The 14,271-nt window shown below is 44.4% G+C and overlaps 1 long non-coding RNA gene across 6 annotated transcripts; it reads left to right on the forward strand.

Moving 5' to 3' along the window:
* Window positions 1–282: 282 nt before the first annotated feature.
* Window positions 283–7,777, forward strand: LOC109778126 (uncharacterized). 6 transcript variants are annotated; one of them, XR_006664468.2, is made up of 8 exons: window positions 283–682; window positions 1,097–1,191; window positions 1,318–2,050; window positions 2,189–2,304; window positions 2,426–3,134; window positions 4,213–4,416; window positions 6,145–7,366; window positions 7,441–7,777. It is a non-coding gene; the product is annotated as an uncharacterized lncRNA (long non-coding RNA). The 6 variants fall into 6 exon arrangements; XR_006664467.2 differs by having other exon boundaries at window positions 2,426–2,573; window positions 2,705–4,416; XR_005757781.3 differs by having other exon boundaries at window positions 2,426–2,573; window positions 3,053–4,416.
* The last annotated feature ends 6,494 nt before the right edge of the window (window positions 7,778–14,271 follow it).

Here is a 14,271-nt window from a genome sequence, read left to right on the forward strand (position 1 = left end):
AACAACATCTCTATATAACAGTATATTAACGGGAATGTTCGTGTTGATTCAAGAAAAACTACTGAAATGAATGAAGACAACCAAGCCTCTTCTGTTTAAGCCAAGGCAATAATTAAACACTATAAGGGTCGCGCAAATTGCGTCTCCTCGCGCGTTCCACCTCATCACTTTTACTGTGCTAGCGAGAGAAAAAAACAGAGGTGTAAAAAACGCAGGGCGTCGATGTCTTCCCAGCTTCCCTTCCTCACGAAGCAACCTCGCGTTACCTCTCTTCCTCCCTTCCCTAGGTTGCCGCCGCCCCCGTCCCCGCCCCCGCCCCATCAGTGCCTCGCAGCTCCTCCGTCGCCCGCCACCAGAGAAACTCCTTTCGTCGACCGCCACCAGAGAAACTCCTTCGTCGACCGCCACCAGAGAAAGCGCCCGCCTCAGATCCACCTCTCCCCAAACCATCCATCATGGTTGCAGAGGAGGGGGAGAAAGGGGATGGCATCAAGGTGCGGACGGAGGCCCTGCCTCGGGGCGGCGAGTTGCAGAGGAGATTCTGTGGTCGTTTTATGCGTGGTGGGTCTGGAGATGCGCCACAGTGGCGCGGCATGGGTTTGCGTGCGTGCGTTGGGCGGCAGGTGGTCAAAGAACGTGGCGGCTCAGTCGCGTAACTCGATCCCCTCCACTACGCCGAGAAGTAAGTTAATCTGCATTCCTCCGTGCCTGTGACTGCTTCGAGCCAGATCCTAAGTAGAATACGGTGTGAATTCAGGTTAGGTTGTTCAACAGCAGAATCAATACGATCTGGAGTTGCAAGTTTGTGCATGATTGAATTGGTCCAATAATTTACTGTCATTGCATATTTGATATGCAAAGAAGATTTTCTTTAGATGTGGTTGTCAAATATCATGCCACTGCATAAGTTGAATCTTGGTTAACTGTTTGATTTTGAATATGAATGTTATTTGTTTCGGCGATCGATTGTCATTTGCTGTTGGAAGTAATTGTAAATGAAATATTGTTGTTGATTTAGGCCATACAATGAAGCTCTCATTCCTATTAACAGATTCCACAAGGATTTTTCTCACACAAACTCATTTGCTGGTATCAGATTACATGTGGTCGCTCCAATAGTGTAAGTGGCTATCAAGAAACATGTCAGGGATCCAGCGCCATATGTTAGGAGATGTGCAGCATATGTACTTTGTAAGTTCTATGACTTGCTTCTAGAGGAAAACAGGACTTTGGAGGATGTTTGCTTAGTGCAACCCGCTTCTCATTTTCACTGATGCTCGACATTATGTATGTCTGAACCTGCCCATGTGTTTGCAGATTGTAGGTGCTTTGTTTAGTGAAAATTCCTCTGGAGTACTAGGAGCTTCCATGGTTGGCATTTAAGTCGGTTTGTCCATATTGTTTATGGTTGATAGCAAAGTATTCCGGAGCCTCTGTGAAACACTCCCTGAAGTTGAAGAATGGTCTAAGATTAATTGAGATTTTCTTGTTGTATGTGATAGCAAACATGGATTGGTCAAGGATTCTGCAATGTTTGCTTGAAGTTTGCTCTCGAGATCCATGGTGGTAGGGATTCAGCTCCTGTTAATAATATATATCCAGCACCCAACATGAAACTATTGTTAATGGAAGTTGTGGCACTAGGTCAAACATTATGTTGTTCCCGTATTACATTGGAGAATATTCAGGATGTTTCTATAGGGACGATGAGAAATTCAGCTTTCCAAAATAGTGGAGTGATACTTGCAGCAGCAAGTGTTCATTGGATAATGGCTCTAGCTAAGGAATTGAAGAGAATTCTTGGCCCAATTTTATTTACTCTGTGTTCATCCCCTGACGCAACATACCCGGCACAGGAATTAAAGACATGATCACTAAGTTGACTAGCCTATTAAACACAATAAGGGTCGCTACAAGGGCGAGCGCTCGTTGTGTCCACCTCTCCATTTTTTACTATGCCGGGTTTTACTGTAGCGACGAAGGGAGAAACAAATCCAGCGACTCTTCCCCTCGCCAATGCCCTCTTTTGTTTTCTCCTCCCACAGCTAGGGTTAGTGCCGCTGCTGCTGCCCTTCCCGCCCTCGTGCGCTCTCCATCTCCGGCCGGGAGCTCCACCTCCTCCAATCCCTGCCTGTGCTCTGTGTCTCCTTCCCTTTTGATTTAATCTCTGTTATCTTGGTTTGTGCAGATTCTTTTGTATATAGTCTATAAGGTGTTTGATGAAATGCAAGAAGGCAGCTGGGGACGAGATCTGCCTGCAGAGGTTGTTGCTTTACCATCACTGTTCTTGTGTCGTGCCTAATGGTAAGGTACCTAAATTTACCATGGGATTCTCCTTGATTATTTACAAGTTTAGGCACCTCACCATTGGTTAAGAAACATTTCTGCACTGTTACTAATTATTAATTATGCTATTCTTTATTAGGGATATTGAAATATGGATACCACAAATTAAAGTGACATTGGTGATTCACACCGACAAGCCATATGATGGAGTATGGGAGGCTTTAGATGTGGTTGCATGGAAGCGTTTGTCAAGTTGGTCAGTGACCAGTTCTGCTCGCTGTTTTCAGGTTACCATCCTCTTGCTCTTTTTTGTCAGGAAGCATTCTCATCTTTTGTTCGCATGAGTAAGATGCAGCATGCTGACGCTCTATTAGTTTTATTTATTCTTGCCAAAAAATAGAAAGTAAAATGTGCGAAGATACAACATTGATGACGGGCTTGCGACTCTCAACACCCTCGACCCCCACCATTCCTCTCTCTCCATTTTGGTCTCGTCCACTATCCACTAGATAGGAAGACAAACAGGTGCTTCCTCTAGGTATAATTTTTTGCTAATGTCATTGAATTTCTCGTGAGATCTCTCTAGACCTTCCCAAAAGTATTTTAGTTTGGTGTTCATATGTATTAACTAGCCGAAGAAGGGATGCAAATGGAAGAATTTGATATGCATAAACTCCCGTCATTGAATCAGGAACAGAAAATTGTTAGTTTGCTCGTTTGTTTCCTTTCTTGTCTAGCCTGCTCCACATAGGTTTTAGTTTTACAGTGAAAAGCTACACAATTTGTGATGGCGATGAAAGGACTGAAAGATTTGCTCAAAGCAAAAGCGTCTAGCCGGGATACATATGGTAAGAATCTTCAGATATTGACTTCTTTTCATCTGCTATTGAGATATATACTTGCTCATAGGTCACAAGTCATGAAGTTACTTCCTTTTCCTTTTGTTTCTGAGATATATATGTGCTCATAGGTGCTGAGACATTTCGGAAGGTTCTCATCTGCATAGATTAGTTGATAGGATGGCAATTTAAGTTTATTGAAGCTCATTTTTAGGAGGCGGGGGTCTGCTTTGGTTTCTTACTATTTGCCTATTCTCTTAAAAATACATGAGTGGATGCAACTGGCAGTTTGTAAATCAATAATTTGGATGGTTCTAATTTTTTAATTTTTAGGGGAAAATTCCTTTGTTCGTTGAATAAATCATGTTCGTTACAATCAGATTGCACACAGGTTGCTATATCAAAAAGTAGTGCCTTGTACCGGCTAGCATCCCTATTGCTATTTCTCCCTATCTTCTTCACCTGAATATATTGCCTCCATCGAACAGGGCTACTGTTATTGATCATAAGATCTGACTGTTCTATGATTACTAGATGAAGCTACAGTGGTTAACCTGCTATATAGTGCATGTTCTAGGTTTGTTATACTGAAAATGGTTATTGTTCTTGATCGTATGTATGATCTCATACTGTTCTATGATTACTAGATGAAGCTACAATGGTTAACTTGCTATATGGTACAGGTTCTAGGTTTGTTATACTGAAAATGGCTACTGTTCTTGATCATATGATCTTATATCATATACGTGCAAATCAGGCCTTTAGGCCACTGGAATTTCACTATCGTTTCATTTAGGAAGAGTAGATTGATCCATTATCTGGGGTAGCATAGAGAACACATTGTCTACCTGCATAGAGATAGTACCAAAGTGAATTATATGTGTTTCATCACCTTTATTAATTCTCCCTTCTTCTTTTAGCTTATTAGTTGCTAACCTGCAAAGAGGTAGTACCAAGCATGATCTCTGGTTTGCCATGTACGAGTCATTTTATTAAGCTGACATTAGTAATTTTGCATTTTACGTAGTTCATGTGCAAGTTAAACGTCTATCGAATAATACTAATATTAAGTTTATAATGTTGGCAGTCTGTTATTGCCGTTGTTTTCTTGGGAGTACTTCAGAAGGTGCAGTTGGGAAGGTGAGGACACACCATGGCAGAGGTGCGTGGTTGGCAGGACGAGTCAGTGAGGCATGCCGGTGGACATGTGGATGTTTATCATGGCATTGACACATTTCACTCCACCGACACTGCATACCAACGTGAGGCCTTAGATACTCTGTTCCTTCTGGTGAGCACCATGTGTATCCATTCATCTCCATGCTCCCATTTAGTATGCTTTTGTAAAACCCAATAAGAGCGCAAGAAAGGGAGAACACTGAGGGGTCCCATGTTGAATCGAGACGAGTGCGTGGGTTCGACACGACGGGCAAGAGGGCCTCTTCCTGCTCGTGTTGAGTGGGCCATGTGTAAAGGAAAAAAAGGCACTCACAGATTCCTTTTTGCTCTTTCTCCAGTCCACACAACCTTCTCTCCTCTCCTCTCTTCCCTATGCTCTCTGCCGTCGCCGCCACAGCTCTGCCTCACCCCATCTCCACCCCTTGACAGAAACTCACTGTCGGACTACTTCGTCTCCTGTTCTTCTCAGCGATGATGCTGCATTCATTTACTAGGATGACTTGAGCCAAGCGGTAGATGTTATTTCTTCTCATTTGCTCCCTCTTTGTTTGTAATGAGGATGTGTAAACTAACACAACTTATTTTTGTTTTATAATTATTTTTGAGGAATGTCATTGTCAAAATATGGAAATGAGAAAATATTCAGTACATAAAAAAATTTGCATAAAGCATACAAACGTTCTCTTTTCTGTATGCAGCATGCTTAGTTTATCTTAGATGTGTCATTCCTCTCCAATTTTCCATGTAAAAACGGCTACACATTCGACCAGAAGTTCCTGAATCCTTTCCATATGCATTAGATAATGTCTTTGTTGTTCCATCCAGAATACTGGGGAAACCGATGCATTTTCATGTTTCTGAAGTGATATGTTGCATTGTACTGAGAAAGTGAGGTATTACTTATTGGTTGGAGTGGTTCATCTTGTTTCCCGGCATCAATGACGCGTGTCTGGTCATGACTCAAGGCAGTATTCATGGCTATGGGTTAGCCATATGCCCCAAGAACTCCAAATGGCTCTAGAAAATCTAAGTGGCGAGTCTTTTTTGCTTTGTTTAACTACCAAATGAAGCTATCATCGGTATTCTTTGGATATTTGCTGATCAAATTAGCAACACGATGTTACTAGGTTCTTACAGTTACACGTTACATTTTCAACACTCGTGGTGTGCAGTGTGTATACAAGGCACCTTAGTCCTTCAGTTGATTTGAGTATTTAAAATAAAATCATCAAGTAGTTATTTTATTATTTTGTAAAATATACAATCTAGATTTCTAGCTTCCATGAGGCACATGATGTCTCTTCCAGCATTCTAATTTTCTCGTAAGTTTTGATTCATGAACCTAATATGATCTTCTATGAGTGTGTGACTGTCATCTCCTTATTTTCCTAAACTGGTGCTAGGTTTTGAACTATTGTTGCATATACACCATAAGTTCTGCTCCTTTAATATGAATTTTTCTTCTTTTTCTTCTAAAAGACTACTGCGTGATCTATGCGAAACATGTTCTGGAGAAGTTTAAGCTCCTTCTCATCTTAGCTAGTTGAAATGTTTTAAAGTAATCTGGAATGGTTTTGGTCAAAATTTGTGCTCTCATAGTCATTGTTCTTCTTAACTATCCCAACTCCCATTTTACTGTTTCTGGGTGTGAGTAAAACTGAAATTTATAGTTTCATACCTAAAGTTATATTTGGTAGTCATTTAGCAAAGTCATTGTTGCTCTATATCTGTATACCCTTTGAATAATTGTTAATTGTATGAGAACATTTTATTGCAGCGCCCATGTTTTTATTTATACACTATGCTTCATGAAGTAAAATAATCTCATTTTGTGCAACAGATATGGACATGAAGGTTAAAGCCATAATCAAACTTATCAATGAAGATGTTGATTCTTTTGGAAGGAGAGCAGAGATGTACCAAAATATTTTTTTTCGATGGGAAAGGAGCCGTCAAATTTCAAGAAGTTCAAAGGTTGACTGTAGAGATCAACATGGCAAATGAAAAATGGGATGCGCTCATGCAGAGCAAGATGCACCAAGAGAGCGCTATTCGTGAGCTGAAGATGGAAATCGGGAGCCTCACTGAACAAAATCACTCTTCCGAGCTGCTTATACAACAACTCCGTGGTGAGATAAATTCATTGAGGGATTCGAAGGGTGAACTCTAAATTTAAATTTGAAGCCTGCTTGTGTACAAATGTATTGATGTGTGTCTTCCCTAGATTGCTTTGGGTTTGCGCATGTGCTACTGTTGATCAATGGCTGCTGAGTTTCAACATTGTTTTCACGTTCTTCACAAATGCACTGATGGTTTGTCCAATTCAATTGGCTCTCAATTTTGGCGGGAGATCGCAGAGCACAATTATATGGTTTGACTGTTGTATGTTCTTACTTTCTCTGTTTCACAAATCGTGTTGTGAAGTGTGATCACCTCAACTTGTGGCTCCAACCATCTACATAGTGGGATCACTACATAATTCCCTGTGATTCACATCGCTTCATCAGTTAATTAGTTTATGTTACATGCAATTGATTCAATGTTTACAATCTGTGGTATACAAGCTCACAAATCTATTAATACATTTTTTGTATGTTCACCTGTAAATATATCCAAGATTTTCCATGGCTGATTGAGATGACGTTGGAGTTCTTAGGAGCTGCAACAATACATGTTTTTTTCTTTGTTAATGACATGTATTATATCAGTAGTTATTTTGGAAGAACTTTTGGACTTTTTGACAGCTGAACTGAAACCATCTGTCATAGTAATAGCTACAAGATTTCATTACACGCTGGGAATACGAAAATGAATTGTGGTAATTCACTTATTCTAGCATAATCAGTCACGCTGCGATTTTCTGCATGCGTGTGACACCAATATACTTCTATTTTTAGTATTGGGTTCTTCTAAAGGATAACTTCTTCTGCTCTCATAGTCATTTTTCTTAGAGTACCGGTATGAAATATGATAGTGATATGCAAGATGGTGCTGATCGACGGTGGTCGGCAAGGCGGCAGGAGGCGAAGATGATGACTGATACGGTGGCCAACGGATAAAAGGTATGCGACGTCGTCATTTGGTCCCTCTCCTCGCTTCTGCCTCTTTCTATAGTCATATTTTCTGTTCTCGCCAGATGTCGTTTAACTCCATTTCCCAGTGGGGGCCTCTTCATGGGCTGATCTAGCATCAGGACGCATGGGAGGAGAGACGGCTCTCATGTATTAGGATGTTGCACACTTGGTGGACCAGTCGACGCGGTTGTTCCACGCGCTGCTCTTGTTGATTTGTTCTTGACACATCCTTTGTTCTATTGTATTTTTTGAATCAGTTGGTGGTATATATTAACAAGTATCATTCATTCTGTCACTTTTGAACCACCGATATTGTTTGTAATCACTCCTCTAGACTGCAAAACTGCTGCTTTTGTGTTATGTGTCCTTTTTCAAGAAGCGGCAACATGATATTGTGTGTGTTATTATATTGCTATCCATTGGCATGTGCTATCCAGATAGAAAAATGGATCCATTCTCTGAATTTGTAGCTGTGGCGCAGCTCTGTCTTAGTGTTCCACACTTACAGTTAGCTACTTGAATAACACCACGAAGTACAGCCAGGAAAGTGGAAGGGGCGCGTCCTACCTTGCACCGCCCAGTTTCCGCTCAAGCGGCGCGCCATGGGCGCGCCCCAACCGCTAGTAAGAAATAAGGGGAACAATAGGTGTGCTTCGCCTCTTAGCCGTTGACCCATTGGCTAGCCTAGTACGCCTTTTTCTTCCTCTTCTTTTTATCTTCTTTTGCGCATGTTCCTGTTGTTGTCCTAACGGATTTAATGTTTTCTTTCCAACACTTGGACTTGATGTATGGATGCGGTGATTTGCTTTTTATATAAAGCAGGGCAAAAACTTGTTTTGAGGAATTGGCATAAGCGCGAAGCAAGATTTTTTGTCTTTGCTCCCTTAACCTAGCCGCCCCTCGCCCCCGCGTCGCCCGCGACGGGCGACTCGGGGGAAACCCTAGCTGCCGCCCAGAGGTCCCCACTCCGCCGCCTCCCACCGCATCGTCGCCACCAGAGGGCCGCCGGCGAAGCCGCGCCGCCCGGGGATGGTAGCGGCGGGGCAGTCTCGGCCCTGGCGCGCGCCGTGGCGCCCCTACCCTCCTCCCAGATCCGTTCTGTGCGACGCTCTAACGCCCACGATGCGGCTATATCTCCCACGTGTCGAGGCACGACTTAGAGGCATAACCGCATTGTGGTTTTGTCGCAAGAAGGGTCATCTTCACACAATCCCATGTAATGAACAAGAATGGGATAAAGAGTTGGCTTACAATCGCCACTTCACACAATACATAAATATAATTCATACAACATCCAAAATACACACATAGACCGACTACGGTCAAGATCCAAATGAAAATAAGATAACCCCAAATGCTAGATCCCCGATCGTCCCAACTGGGCTCCACTACTGATCATCAGGAAAAGACACATAGTAACGACCACGTTCCTCATCGAACTCCCACTTGAGGTCGATCCCATCATCTGCACTGGCATCGTCGGCACCTGCAATTGTTTTGGTAGAATCTGTGAGTCACGAGGACTCAACAATCTCACACCCGCGAGATCAAGACTATTTAAGCTTATAGGAAAGGATGGTGTAATGAGGTGGAGCTGCAGCAGGCACTAAGCATATATGGTGGCTAACATACGCAAAAGAGAGCGAGAAGAGAAGCAACGGAACGGTCGTAAACTAGCAATGACCAAGAAGTGATCCTGAACTCCTACTTACGTCATTCATAACTCAAACTGTGTTCACTTCCCGGACTCCGCCGAGAAGAGACCATCACGGCTACACACGCAATTGGTGTATTTTAATTGGGTCAAGTGACAAGTTCACTACAACCGGGCATTAACAAATTCCCATCTGCCTCATAACCGCGGGCACGGCTTTCGAAAGATAATACCCTGCAGGGGTGTCCCAACTTAGCCCATCATAAGCTCTCACGGTCAACGAAGGATAAACCTTCTCCCGGAAAGACCCGATCAATCTCGGAATCCCGGTTTACAAGACATTTCGACAATGGTAAAACAAGACCAGCAAAGCCGCCCGAATGTGCCGACAAATCCCGATAGGAGCTGCACATATCTCGTTCTCAGGGCACACCGGATTGTCCAAGCTTCCGATAGGCGAGCCCAGAGTTGCCCCTGGTGGCCACCGGCGACTGACAGGTTGGACCAATACTCAGAGGAGCACTGGCCCGGGGGTTTAAATAAAGATGACCCTCGGGCTCGCGAAAATCCAGGGGAAAAGGCTAGGTGGCAAATGGTAAAACCAAAGTTGGGCCTTGCTGGAGGAGTTTTATTCAAGGCGAACTGTCAAGGGGGTCCCATAAATCACCCAACCGCGTAAGGAACGCAAATTCAAGGAACATAATACCGGTATGATAGAAACTAGGGCGGCAAGAGTGGAACAAAACACCAGGCATAAGGCCGAGCCTTCCACTCTTTACCCCAATATATAGATGCATTAATTAAGAGATATTGTGATATCCCAACATATCCACGTTCCAACATGGAACAAACTTCAACTTCACCTGCAACTAGCAACGCTATAAGAAGGGCTGAGCAAAAGCGGTAACTTAGCCAAACAACGGTTTGCTAGGAAAGGATGGTTAGAGGCTGACATGGCAATATGGGAGACATGATATAGCAAGTGGTAGGTAGCGCAGCATGGCAATAGAGCGAACAACTAGCAAAGCAAAGATAGAAGTGATTTCGAGGGGTGGTCATCTTGCCTGCAAGGTTCTCAGAGTTGTCGAAAGCTTGATCCTCGTAAGCGTACTCAACAGGTTCCTCGTTCACGAACTCGTCTCCCAGCTCTACCCAAACAAGAACACAAACAAACGGAACCACAATCAACCACGAGAAATGCACAAGCAACATGATGCAAAACATGAATGATATGCAAGATATGATATGCGATGCATATGCGTGCTCCGGAAGGAAAAAGATGAATAAGGCAGTAAATTTGCAAACCAAGCATGCCACTAGAAAGATGAGATGATTTCGGTTGAAATCGATATAAAGATCGCCGGAAACGGATGCACGGTTTGCAAATGGCAAGCAAAACAAGAATGACACGAATCTGCGATTAACAGCACAATAGCACTTAAAATGCAACAAGTAACAATGCTACAGCACTCCAACATAGCGACAAAGCATATGACAGTAATCTACAGGAGATGCTTGACAAAAGATGAACACTGAGCTACAGCTAGATCACAACATAACAAGCTCAAACAAGCATGGCAAAAGTGCAAAAGATAATAGGATCACAGACTTGGTGAAATTACTGGACATGGCAGAAAACAGCATCAGGTAGCAATGTTCAGAGCACGAAACCAACATGCTACATGAACTTAACATGGCCAAACAAGGCATGGCAGTATTCTACTAAATGCATATGACAAAAGTCCCTTACTGACCATAAGCCAAAAAGGACCAGAAGATATGATGGCAACCTTGTAAACATAGCAAGTTTCGTTAACAGGTTTCAGACAGCAGAAAACAGAGCATGGCAGAAACAATAATATGAAGGCATCTTGGTGAGCTTGATGCACTCACCACAAAGCAATGCATTATAAAACAAGCATACCTACATCAATATGGCATGTTTATGAAGCTATCCATGGCAAGAGCAAATACATAGCATGTATGAGACAACTAGAACAAGCTTGGCAAAATTGCATATCATGTTAAGAATCTGCCAGAAATATTTTATAGCAAAAGTAGAGCAAGATTAAGTCATGCTATGGCACTCCATAATTGCAAACAAGGGCAGGAATGGATCAATTACAACAATATCTACAAAACATCCTTAATGAACATCTCCAAAATATGCATGGATCTCTCTGTAGCATCAAGTTTACATGGAGAAATTACTGTCCCTGAAATCAGAAACATTACGGAGACTAGTTTGCATGCTTGTGCTAGTCACCGCAGAGATCACAAAAATACAAGGCATACACCACTGGAAAGATGGCATGGCGTACAACAAAACACATGTAGAGCTCATGCTCATAAGATGCACAGAATAAATGATACAAAAATAACAAATCCTCAAGTTCTGCTAAGTAACAGCAGATAACAGCAAGTAGTACTCTTGCACCAGAGATTTGGGCATCAAGATGGCCTCTAATAAACATGGTGCAATTGAACAAAATGTAGAGCATCACGAGACGGACATTTCGATATATTACACGCGCGAAACGGAGCTACATACAGAGAGTTACGATGCAATTAACTCGGGCATATTTCATAAAAATATAGGGACTTGGAAGAAATCGGGAGAGGGGAGGGTCAACCTGCGTTGACTGGATCTAGATCGACCGGACGGGCTCGGGGATCGCCGTGGCCCTCGCCGGAGCTGCGGACGGCGAGGCCGGAGGAAGGAGAGGAGGCGGCGGGGCGCGACGGCGAGGCGGCAGGGCGAGGCGGTGGGGCGAGGCGCGGACGCCGACCGGGTTGCCACGTGGCAGCACGGGAGTGGCTGGGCGCGGCGGCGGACACGTCCGGCCGCGGAGAGGACGAATTTTAGGGTTTTAACTGTGTCGTGGAATTGTCACGACAGATGTCCTCGAGTTAGGACTTAGTCGTGGAGCCATCGCAGCTAGGAAGTTTAAAGGGGTTAAACGGGACAAGGAACACGGGGGTTATACTGGTTCGGCCCCTTACGGTGAAGGTAAAAGCCTACGTCCAGTTGAGGTGGTATTGATTATGGTTTCGATGACCAGGGAGCTTAATTGCTATGCCTGGTTCTCGACGAGATCTTACTTGTTCCTAAGCCGCCGCCGGGTCGTCCCTTTATATAGAGAGGTTGACGCCCAGCGGTTCTCAGAGTCCCGGCCGGCTCATAAGAGTGTCCGGCTCGGACTCTCAACTATTCTTGCCTTACACTACAAGTCTTGCCATACGGCGGTTTATCACTACGGGCCTTAAGCCTCCTCCGGGTCTTAAGCCCATTATCTAACCCGCCGTCTTCAAGCTTGGTACTGGGCTTCGCGTGATGACCATTACGACGTAACCCGGCCCCTGCTGGGTGGGTGACACTAATGGTTATATCCTCAACATTAGGCCCCAGATTGATTTGAACCGGTTCATGTCAATCTTCAATTCCTTTGAGAGAAAAAATCTTCCGGCTTATGGTCGGGCGAAGGTTATAACCCGCCGTGACGTCATCTTCCGGATTCCTGGTAACCCGCCATGACGTCATCTTCCATTAAGTCTATTTTTTATTCTGTTATACTCCAACGGATCTTATCTTTAATGGCTATCCCGAAAATCGAGGCGCTTTCGTGGCGAGATAATCACGCTGTGGCCTCCTAGTTTCTCGCGCCCACTTATGAGCCTCACCTTATAAATAGCCCGGCCCATGAGCCTCCAGTTACTCGTCGCCTCCATCTTCTTCCTCCTCTCGCCACTGTGCTGCCGCCCGAGCTCCGCCGCCGCCGCCGCGGGTTTCCTCGTCTTCACCAACTCAGGCCGCTGCATCAACCTGACGTGACCAGAGAAACGCGACGAACCTCCGCAGTAACTCCGCATCTGTAAGTCCCTGCACCTCTCCACCATAGATCCACATTAGGGTTCCACTGTTCTTCCTCTGTTCTTCGCTGTTCTTCTCGAGTTTCCTGTAGTTCTTCCACTATAGTCATGTTTGATCCAAGAGTAGTACAGAGCTCCTGCGGTAGTTGTTGCACATCCATTTTTACACTAGTAGATCCCCTTTGTTTGAAATAAGATCCCATTCTGAATCCATGAACTTCTTCTGCGTCAGTTCTAGGTCTAGAAATTTTTCTTTTTAACCGACCGTTTGATCCAAAATAATTACTGCGGTCTGTGGAACTTGTTTTCGCCACACTTAGTCAAAAATTGCATCTGTTTAGCTATGGCGGCTCACATTTCCGGCTTAAAAGAAGCCACGTGCTGTAAAATTTCCGGCTCATTTATGATAAAGCTGTAGACAATTTGAATTACTCACGATACCTTCAGCGGCTTAGATAACCCGATGCACTTAACCATATGTCATTAGGCCCCTTCATAAGCCGCCATTTGAGTATTAAACTGTAGACGTCTGCCGGCTTATAATTGAACCGGACATTTTCCTTTTGTCACAGGCTTCATCTTTCACAATGCCACCCAAAGCTCCCAAGGCACCCATCACGTGCAACTGGATGAGATCCAATGTCACCGACGACACTTTAGCTGATTTCGTAAAGATGGGTTACTTGCCCCAGAAGGAGATCATGTCTTATCGTGCCCCTAACCCGTCGGAGGAAAGACCTCAACCAAGAGATGGTGAGGTGGTGATATTTGCTGATCACATGAGCCGGGGCTTCGCACCGCCCGGCTCAAAATTCTTTAGAGAGGTTCTGAACTTCTTTGATCTGCGGCCGCAAGACATAGGACCCAATTCCGTGTCAAATATTTGCAACTTCCAAGTATTCTGTGAAGTCTATCTTGGAGAAGAGCCCAACCTACTGTTTTTTAGGGAGTTGTTTTATCTGAACCGCCAGAACGAGTGCGCCAACGGGCCAAGCTTGGAACTTGGTGGAATCTCCATTCAACGACGGAGAGACTGCCTTTTTCCTTACGCTGAACCGCCAAGCCATCCAAAGGACTGGAACCAGACGTGGTTCTACTGCCAGGACACCTCTCCGGCTGACGAGAGCCCTCTGCCCGACTTTCGTGCCCTGTGTCTGGAGCCAAATCACCCTCTGCCAGACAAACTATCTCAAGCGGAGCGTCAACCTCTGATCCCCACCATCAATAAGATCAAGGCTCTCCTGGGAAACGGCCTCAACGGCATTGATCTGGTCCGGGTCTGGATCTCTTGGCGGGTGATCCCCTTGAGCCGCCGCCCCGGCTTAATGTGCGGTTACACAGGCCGGAAAGATGACCCTCTGCGGCACAG

The sequence above is a fragment of the Aegilops tauschii genome, chromosome 5, assembly GCF_002575655.3.
Source record: "Aegilops tauschii subsp. strangulata cultivar AL8/78 chromosome 5, Aet v6.0, whole genome shotgun sequence".
Taxonomy (NCBI): Eukaryota; Viridiplantae; Streptophyta; class Magnoliopsida; order Poales; family Poaceae; genus Aegilops; species Aegilops tauschii.